This window comes from Chiloscyllium plagiosum, chromosome 13, assembly GCF_004010195.1.
Source record: "Chiloscyllium plagiosum isolate BGI_BamShark_2017 chromosome 13, ASM401019v2, whole genome shotgun sequence".
In the NCBI taxonomy this organism is placed as follows: domain Eukaryota; kingdom Metazoa; phylum Chordata; class Chondrichthyes; order Orectolobiformes; family Hemiscylliidae; genus Chiloscyllium; species Chiloscyllium plagiosum.
The window spans coordinates 54,847,580-54,857,105 of NC_057722.1; positions in this window are offsets into that span (position 1 = coordinate 54,847,580).

Here is a 9,526-nt window from a genome sequence, read left to right on the forward strand (position 1 = left end):
TATTTATTTGGTACTTCTGCTATACCCTTTGCTTCAATGACCAGCTTATCTTTTTACTATTAATATGTTTGAAAAACATTTTACTGTTTGTGTTAGTGCAGCCCGCCATCCTTTCCTCATATTTCCTCTTACTCTCCCTTATTCTAGCCTTAGCCTCTCTTCTGTATACTCTTCCTGACTTCTATTTATTTATCATTTTTCCCTTCAACTTTCATACCTCTATGTCATATGGGCATTCTTTAAAACAGATGATATAACCAGGAAACCCCATCCCCCACAGAATAGCCTCCACTTTCACTTTGTTATTAAAGGGGACATTACATGAAAAGAAATCATGGGCTTTTGCCAAATCATATTTGGCCATCATAATGACCATTCCCAACAAGAAAGAGTCTGACAATCTCCTCTTGACATTATATGATTTTATCTTTCCGTAAAATACTGTCATGATAACAACAAGATTTGAGGCAGGAAATTCTATGATGAGTAACTCTCCTTCTTACTCCACAAAAACTGTCCACCATCTACAAGGAATATTATACAGGAATACAATGAAATGCTTTAAAATGTGCTTAGATGAAATGCTATTTTAACCAAGTGCAAGACGCTTAACACCCCCAGGACAATGCAGCTGGTTTAATTGACACTCCATCCATCACTTTAAATATTAATTCCTTCAGTGGCAAGAGTGTGCATCAGCAACAAGATATATTGAGATGGATTCTCTGAAAGCATCCTCCACAACTGTGGCCTATAGCATCGAGGAGGACAAGGACAGTCGATGCATTGGAGCACTACCACCTGCAAGTTCCCCACCAAGCCACGCACCATTCAAACTTGGAACTGTGGCCACTGTTCTTGGTTAAAATTCAGCAAATCCCTCTCTAATACCTCTGCAGGTGTATCTTCAGTGAAGAAAAACTGCCAAAGTGCAGCGGTTCAAGAAGGCAGCTCACCATCACCCTCTCAAGTGCAATTTGAGAATGAGCAATAATCTTTACATGTCCCATGAACGTGAAAAAAAAACAAATACCTGCATAATGCTGCAAACGAAGTGAAATATTCAATTTAAGATCATCAGACACTTCTCCAGACTTACTGGCAAGTTAAAATAATTCCAGGTTTGGCGTAACACAGTGTTCTGCTTTCGTTGTCAATTTACATTGAATCAACCTTTGGATCCATGGAATTACTTATCTTTGAAATTGCTTTGTTGATTTCAGAAACACCACAGGGAGCTACTTCCCTCTTATCATTGACGGTTCCAATCAATGTAAACTTCAGGTTTGATAGAATTAATTCTCCGGTGCTATTAAGAATTGACATCAGTACTGCTTTTGGATTTAGTATGAAATGGTCTTTAACTCAAATGTCAATGAGCTTTCACCTTTAATTTGTGAGGAATCTTGTTCCTGTGATATTGACATGTGGAAGAATGTCAATGTCTATTCTGTCTCCACCAGAGCTAACACCATCCTTCACATCATTGTCAAACTTATGACCTCTTTGTCATTCCAAACTCCCTCCATACTTGAACAAACTTTCAGTGTCATTCCCAACTCCCTCAGAATTGCTTCCATCTTCCTCAATGATTTTCCTACCCCTCTCAGTTGCTGTAAAATTACCCCATCTAATTTCATATCCTTTTGAAGGGTTTATTCCTGAAACATGGATTTTCCTGCTCCTCAGAAGCTACCTAACCAGTTGAGCTTTTCCAGCACCACACTCTCAACTCTGACCTCCAACATCAGCAGTCCTCAGTTTCTCCCAATCTAATTTCATCACCATCCATTAGTTTCTTTGCTGCCACATCTAAATTGTCACCATCAGCCTATTTTCTTCCCTCTTGTCAGTGTCTGTCATATGTTCCTCAGACTCATTAGCATTTGTCTTACTCCCATCATCCCTCATACGTGAAAACTTAGGCCTTAGGGGTTTAGTTTAAAAAATGATTTGGAAACATTGAGATAGTTGCCCTCCAATTACGGGCATATAGAATTCCATAACACCTTGAACATATTGCTGGAAGTTTCATGTTATCTGCAGAATGGAAGGAGGCAGCGACAGTCCATAAAATTATCACTGTGTCAAGACAGCAGGAACAGTTTCTCACAGCATTGGTGGCTTCTGGAGTGGTGGCTAACAGTGTTGCCATTGATGTATTGAGGATCTGTATGAATGCCCCTATACTTAGGGCTTCGAAGACTGGTTTGGTTCATTCCGTGTAGAATGACACTGGCCACATTCAATGGGCTGCAGGGAGCTACAATAGCCATTGTCTTTCTAGAAAGTGTCAATGAACCTGCTTCTTGAAGACACCTTCAAAATCACACGTGTGGGAATTTCAGATATGGCCCATCTTCCCTTTTGCCAGCAACAATGTCAGGAGCTGACTCCTCTGAGGCAGCACTTTGTTGAGATAAGTTACCTCAGGTTTTGAAATGTAGAGGCACCTAACATGTCCATTGCTTTTTCCATTACGAGTGTGTGTTTCATGTAACGTTGACATGCATTATCCTTCTGGAACAGCTGACATTCAACATTAGCAGAACTCCTTGTGACAGGCTGTTGTGGGTACTGGTGACCAGAGCTTCTGTCTTATGAGACTTGTTTTTTCAGCACTGAACAATCTTGCTTTCCTTTCAGTCAGTAAAATGGAAGCAAATGGACCTGACCATTTGGGAGCCATCATTGCTGTTAACACTCCCGAGGATCTGAAGTAGTGGTCAGTCTGTCTTTGTGGCAAATATTGGCCTTCTTTGTTAGCTGTAGGTCTCCAAAGCCTACAGGACAACTTTATGTCACCCCTTCTCCAAAGACAATGGGGAGCATGTTATCTTTGTGAACCAGCCCTCCGTCCTGAATTAAGGACACCAGAGCTGAAATCTATTGGTTTGTAAAAGATTTCATTTGGACATTCAATACAAATGGTGTCCTGCCAATTGGAGAAAATCCAACCCATTGATTGGTTCTTTGAAATTAAAGGGTAAATTCAGGACAATCGACGGCAGCCTGAGTTATGGAAGATATTGCTCAGCTGGGGTTCAGTGAGACTATAGGTATTTCTCAATAGCTCTGCCTTCAACACCATAATTCCAAACAAATTCATCCCCAAACTCAGACATGGGAATTGGCTCCATCAACTGTAACTGGATCCTTGGCTTCTTGACCAATAGACTACAATCAGTAAGGACATCTCGTCCACAATAGTCCTCAACACTGGTGTCCCACAAGGCCATGTACTCAGCCACTTACTGTACTCCTTATATACTCATGATTGTGTGGCCAGATTCAGCCCCAACTTCTATTACAAGTTTGCTAATGACACCACTGGGGTTGTGTTGAGATGGAGACATTTGAGAACGCAATGTTCCATGGAGTGGTCCATCCACATTGACACAATGGTCAAGAAAGCACAACAATGCCTCAACTTCCCCAGGACTCTAAGGAAATTCAGCATGTCCACAGCAATTCTCACCAATGTTTAGAGAAACACCATAGAAAGCATCCCATCTGGATGCATCACTACATGGTTTGGCAACTGCTGGTCTGAAGACCACAAATAATTACAGAGAGTCATGAACACAGCCTAGTCCATCAGGAAACTAGCCTTCCATCCATTGACTCCCTCTATACTGTCTCAGGAAAGCATCCAACACAATCAAAGACCCCTCCCACCCCAGTTATACTCTCTTCGACCCTCTTCCATTAGGCAGAAGATATAAAAGTTTGAATACATGCACAAACAGGTTCAAGAACAGCTTCTTCCTCGCTGTTATCAGCTTTTGAATGGACCTCTCAAGTGTTAATTTTGATCTCCTCTACACATCTTCTCTGTGGCAGTAACATTGTATTCTGCATTTTGTTCTGCTATCCTGATGCACTTGGTATGGTACAATCTGCCCGTAGAGTGCAAAATAAACAACATTTTGCATGTATCTCAGTACATGGCACAACAATCAATCAAACTCAAACTCAAAATTTCGCGGAATAACCTAACTTGCAGCTACTAAAGGAATGTAAGGCCTTTTATAAATAGCAATTTGCCAATAAATCTCTTCATTTACTACTCTAGAGAGAACTTTGTATTAGCCCTATTTAAATGGCTTAATTTACTTCTGAAAGATGTCAACAATAGGAAGAAATTATGGCAAGAAACCTTCATTTATGTTGCCTCCATTGTTTCCATATCTTCATCATCCACATCAAGTACCTCATGTTTAGTAGATACTTGCTTCTACACCGTTGAGTGTTAGCTTTGGCTTGGTGGTAGTACTCTTATCTCTGGGTCAGGGGATCGTGAGGTTGGAAGATCATGAAGGAGAAAGTGAGATCTGCAGATGCTGGAGATCAGAGCTGAAAATGTGTTGCTGGAAAAGCGCAGCATGTCAGGCAGCATCCAGGGAACAGGAGAATCGACGTTTCGGGCATAAGCTGAAGAAACGTCGATTCTCCTGTTCCCTGGATGCTGCCTGACCTGCTGCGCTTTTCCAGCAACACATTTTCAGCTCTGGAAGATCATGAATTCAAGATCCACTCCAAAGACTTAAACTCACTATCTTGATTGGTATTTCAATGCAGCTTTGAAGGAGTGCTGCATTGTCAGAGATTACACCATGTTAAACCCAAGTCTGCATTCACCCTCTTAATTCATTCATGTATAAGAGTGGAGAAGTTCTTATGCTGATATGGAATCAACAATTTCAGATTGCTGCACTTTCTGAACCTTTCCTGCAGATTTTCTTTCCTCAGGTGCTTGTCCAGTTTGTCTTTTCAAAGTTGTGATTGAATCTGACCTACCACACTCACAAGCAGAGCATTTCAGATCAATCTGTCACTATGGTGGTTAAATTTAAAAAAAGACAAAGCCAGAAGTTGGGGGGAGAGGTTTTAAAGGCGATGGGGAACATCGCCCAATTGTATTACGTGCTAATCAGGCAGTTGACAGGACAGCATATGGGGAAGGAACATTCTACTCATGGAGAGTAGGGCCCATCGCTTAGATTGGGGAGAAAGTGAGGTCTGCAGATGCTGGAGATCGGAGCTGAAAAAGTGTTGCTGGAAAAGCGCAGCAGGTCAGGCAGCATCCAGGGAACAGGAGAATCGACGTTTCCTGAAGAAGGGCTTATGCCCGAAACGTCGATTCTCCTGTTCCCTGGATGCTGCCTGACCTGCTGCGCTTTTCCAGCAACACTTTTTCAGCTCCCATCGCTTAGACTCCCTACAGTGTGGAAACAGGCCCTATGGCCCAACAAGTCCACTCCGACCCTCCAAAGAGTAACCCACCCAGACCCATTTCCTTCTGACTAATGCACCTAACACAATGGCCAATTTAGCATGGCCAATTCACCTGACCTGTACATCTGTGGATTGTGGGAGGAAACTGGAGCACCTGGAGGAAACCCTCGCAGACACGGGGCGAATGTGCAAACTCCACACACACAGTCACCCGAGGCTAGAATCGAACCTGGGACCCTGGTGCTGTGAGGCAGCAGTGCTAACCACTGAACCACCGTGCCACCTGCTTGCCCCAGGACTAACTCAGACCAGAGGTAAGCAATGGCAGGAAGGGTTTTTTGGGGTGACAGTAATAAGGGAAGCAGTATAGGGCAACCAGGGTTGGTTTTCAGTGGGCCTCATCCCTTCCTGGTGCTGGGCGCAGCAGGTCAGGCAGCTGGGTGCCTAAATTAAGTGTATTTGGGGTAGCCTGCCACAATCTTACCCAATTAAGTGCCCCATGACACAAGCCACTACACAAACCTTTTTTTTATTCATTCATGGGACATTGATGCCACTGGCTGGCCAGCACTTATTGCCCGTACCTAATTGCCCTTGAGAAGGTGGTAGTGAGCTGTCTTCTTGAACAACTGTAGACTATGCACTGTTGGTTGACCCACAGTGTCCTTAGGGAGGGAATTCCAAGATTCTGAGCCAGTGACAGTGAAAGAATGGTGATAAATTTCCAAGTCAGGATGGTGAGCAGCTTGGAGGGGAACTTTAAGATGGTGGTCATGTTCCGATGTGTCTGCCACCCTTGTCTTTCTAGATGGAAGTTGTTGTAGTTTGTCTTCGATAAATTTCTGTAATGCATCCTGTAGATAGTATACACTGCTGCAACTGAGCCTCGATGGTTGAAGGGAGTGCAGGGAAAGAAGGGGGGCATGGAATTTAAGTCAGTCACCATAACTACGGAGAAAGTTCTGGGAAACTATTCAATCTAAAGTACAATTAAGTGTACAGAAACAGATGGCATGTATTTTAAGCTTTTAAATGAAGTGGCTGCAGAGATAGTAGAGGTATTAATTATCACCTTTTAAATTTTATTTTAGATTCTGGAAGTGTCCCAGTTAATTAGAAAATAACTAACCTAACACAATTATTCAAGAAAGCAGACTGACTGGAAGTGGGAAATTACAGGCCAGTTTGCCTGACAACTGTCACAGGAAAATTGCAAGAATTTATTATTAAGGATGTTGTAACAGACTAATTACAAATATCATAATTCGATCAAACAGAGTCAACAAGGTTTTGTGAAAGAGAAATAGTAATTATCTGGTTTATCAGAAGTCACATGACACCAGGTTGTAGTCCAGTATTTGAGATACACAACAACGCAGAATCACAGAACAGAAACGGATGGCTCGGTTTCGTACCCATGGAAATGACCTGAACTGTGATATTGGGTTCATGTCGTGCTACATGTAACCCACTATACTGTTGTAAAATCTTTCTTACTGTCCTGTTTCAACACCATTACCTTGATAACTTGTTATGATCTCTCTACCTTAATTAGTTTGTACAGTTTTGGATTATTTATTACTTTCGTTAGACCCTCAGCATATGACTCTTATACCTATCATGTTATTCCAGTTCATTTGGTTTGTTTCCAGCACCACCTTATTTTTAATTTTTTGTAATTATCTCTTTTCCTCAATAAATTGGATTATAGGTCATCCCTATGCTTGTTATTCAGCTGTTGACACATTATTCATATTGTCTGACACTTTTGATCACACTTTTAATTCGACATTTCACTCACCATTTTAAACATCTTTTGATCTCTCTGCTCATTGATCTCTCTGCCTATAAATTCTGTGCCTGTATGTTTTCCTTCTCTTCACCTGATGAAGGGGCTACACTCCGAAAGCTTGTGATTTCAAATAAACCTGTTGGACGACAACTTGGTGCAGTGTAACTTCTGACCTTATCCACATCAGTCCAATAACGGCACCTCCACATCTGACATCAGAATTTTTTGATAAAGAGAAACCAACATATGTACTTGAATTTCTAAAATGCATTTGGTAGGGTGCCACATTAAACATTACTGCATAAAATAGTTCATTCTGCATAGGGTAACATTGGCATGAGGAAAGGATTGATTAGCCAAAAGGAAGCAGAGAATAATGATAAATGGGTTGTTTCTTGGGTTGGTAAGCTGTAAGTAGTGGAGAGCCACAATGATCAGTGCAAGAATTTAAACTATTTGCAAAGAAGCATATGCATAGCTTAAATGAGAGAGCCAAAAATTTGATGGATGAAGTATGATGTGGTAAAATGTGAAGTTAGTCTAGCTCCTGAAGAAGGCTTACACCTGAAACATCGACTTCTTCACCTCCTGATGCTGCATGGATTGCTGTGCTCTTCCAGCCTCCTGCTTGTCTACTTTGAGTTGTCTACTTTGGCAACATATAGACAAATAGTTGTTATTTTAATGAAGAGATTGCAAAACTCAACGGTACAGGGATTAGGAAAGAAAGGTGGTGACTATTGCAAGGGTACAGGAATGTAAGAGTAGAGTAATGTTACTACAGCTGTACAGAGCCTTGGTGAGACCACATCTTGAGGACGGTGTACAATTTTTGATTTTCTCATTCAAAAAAGAACACAATCGCTACAAGTAACTCACTGAAGATTCATTTGATTCTTTCCTGTGATGAAGAACTTAAACTGGTTGGGTCTTTGCCCATTAAGTTTTTGAAGTCAGGCAAACATAGCCAATCAGAAGGGTAAACCTTCAAGTGGTGTGGTTGGTAGTGTCTCCCCTTTCCCTCACCTTGCTACACAAGCCTCTCATCCAGCAACCTTTCCTGCCCACTTCCTGTCAGCGTAGAAGGCTCTTTTCCTCATTTCCCCTCCCCTCACCTTACCCCAGTTCCAACCTTCCAGCTCAGCACCATCATCATGACCTGTCCTACCTTCCAATCTTCCTTTCCACCTATCCACTCCACCATCCTCTCTGACCTATCACATTCATCCCCTCCTCCATCCACCTATTGTACTCTTGGCTACTTTCTCCCCAGACTCACCCCCCTCCCATTTATCTCTCCACCCCGGAGGCTCCCTACCTCACTTCCCTGCTGACTCACTGCTCCTCTGAAAACTGATCAAGTGCTATTGTGTACCTTTCCATGGCTTGCTGCTTTTCCAGTTGCAGGCTGTTTCTGACCCCTGCTTGCTGTTGTTAGTCTCATTAGTAGCTCCTTATGGAATGTTTCACTTTCAATTCCCTAATGGGCAGCTTATGTTGGGCACAAGTTGGTAAGCTATTGGCAACTGGATGGAAACCCTTGGTCTCTAGGTTACATGTTGGACAATGTTAGGCTAGACAGAATCACTCATAGTTATTTACTAAACAACTTACTTCGGGGTGTTGTTACACACCTCTGGAACATCTGAACATCTGAGACTTGAGCCCACGCCTCCTGGCTCATAGGTAGGTACACTATCCCTGCATCACAAGAGCCCCAGAATCATTTATATTAAATTACATTTCAAAAATGCCTAATTAGTAATGAAGCAATTTGGGATTACCAGAGGTCATGAGGTGTGCTATAAAAATGTCAGTTCTTCCTTTAGTTTATTGAGAATGCCAGTGGAGAAAGGAAGGAAAAATAATAGAAAGACAGAAACTTCCTGGTGTATTAAAAATAAAAGCAACTGCAGAAACACAATGGAGAATATCCATTGGAAAAGAGCTTTTGCAATTAAAAGTAAGAATTCCTTCTCCTTAGTACCTCATGACCTTCTAATAGGCCAAAGACTCTTTCAAAATAAAAAATTGGACTGTTAACTTACACAGAAGCAACTAATTATAGACCAAAAAGAATTCAATAAGTTTGAAGTGGCTTGCATATATATTATTGATACAAAGTCATAATGAATTTATTCCTAAGGGAGCAGAGTGTGATGTCAAGGAGACAGTGAGATAGCATCTGAATCATGACTCAAAGAAGGTGCAGAGTTCATGTCACACATGGTACAATATTGTGCCCTTGCTTTACTCTGCCCACATTTAGCACAATAGTGTGTTGAATTACTTTACAAACTGAGTCAGAGAAACTAGGCAAAAGTGAGGACTGCAGATGCTAAGATCAGAGTCTAGATTAGAGTGGTGCAGGAAAAGCACAGCAGGTCAGGTAATATCTGAGGGGCAGGAAAATCAACGTTTCAGGCAAAGCCCTTCATCAGGAATGAAGGTAGGGAGCCTCCGGGGTGGAGAGATAAATGGGAGGGGGTGGGGCTG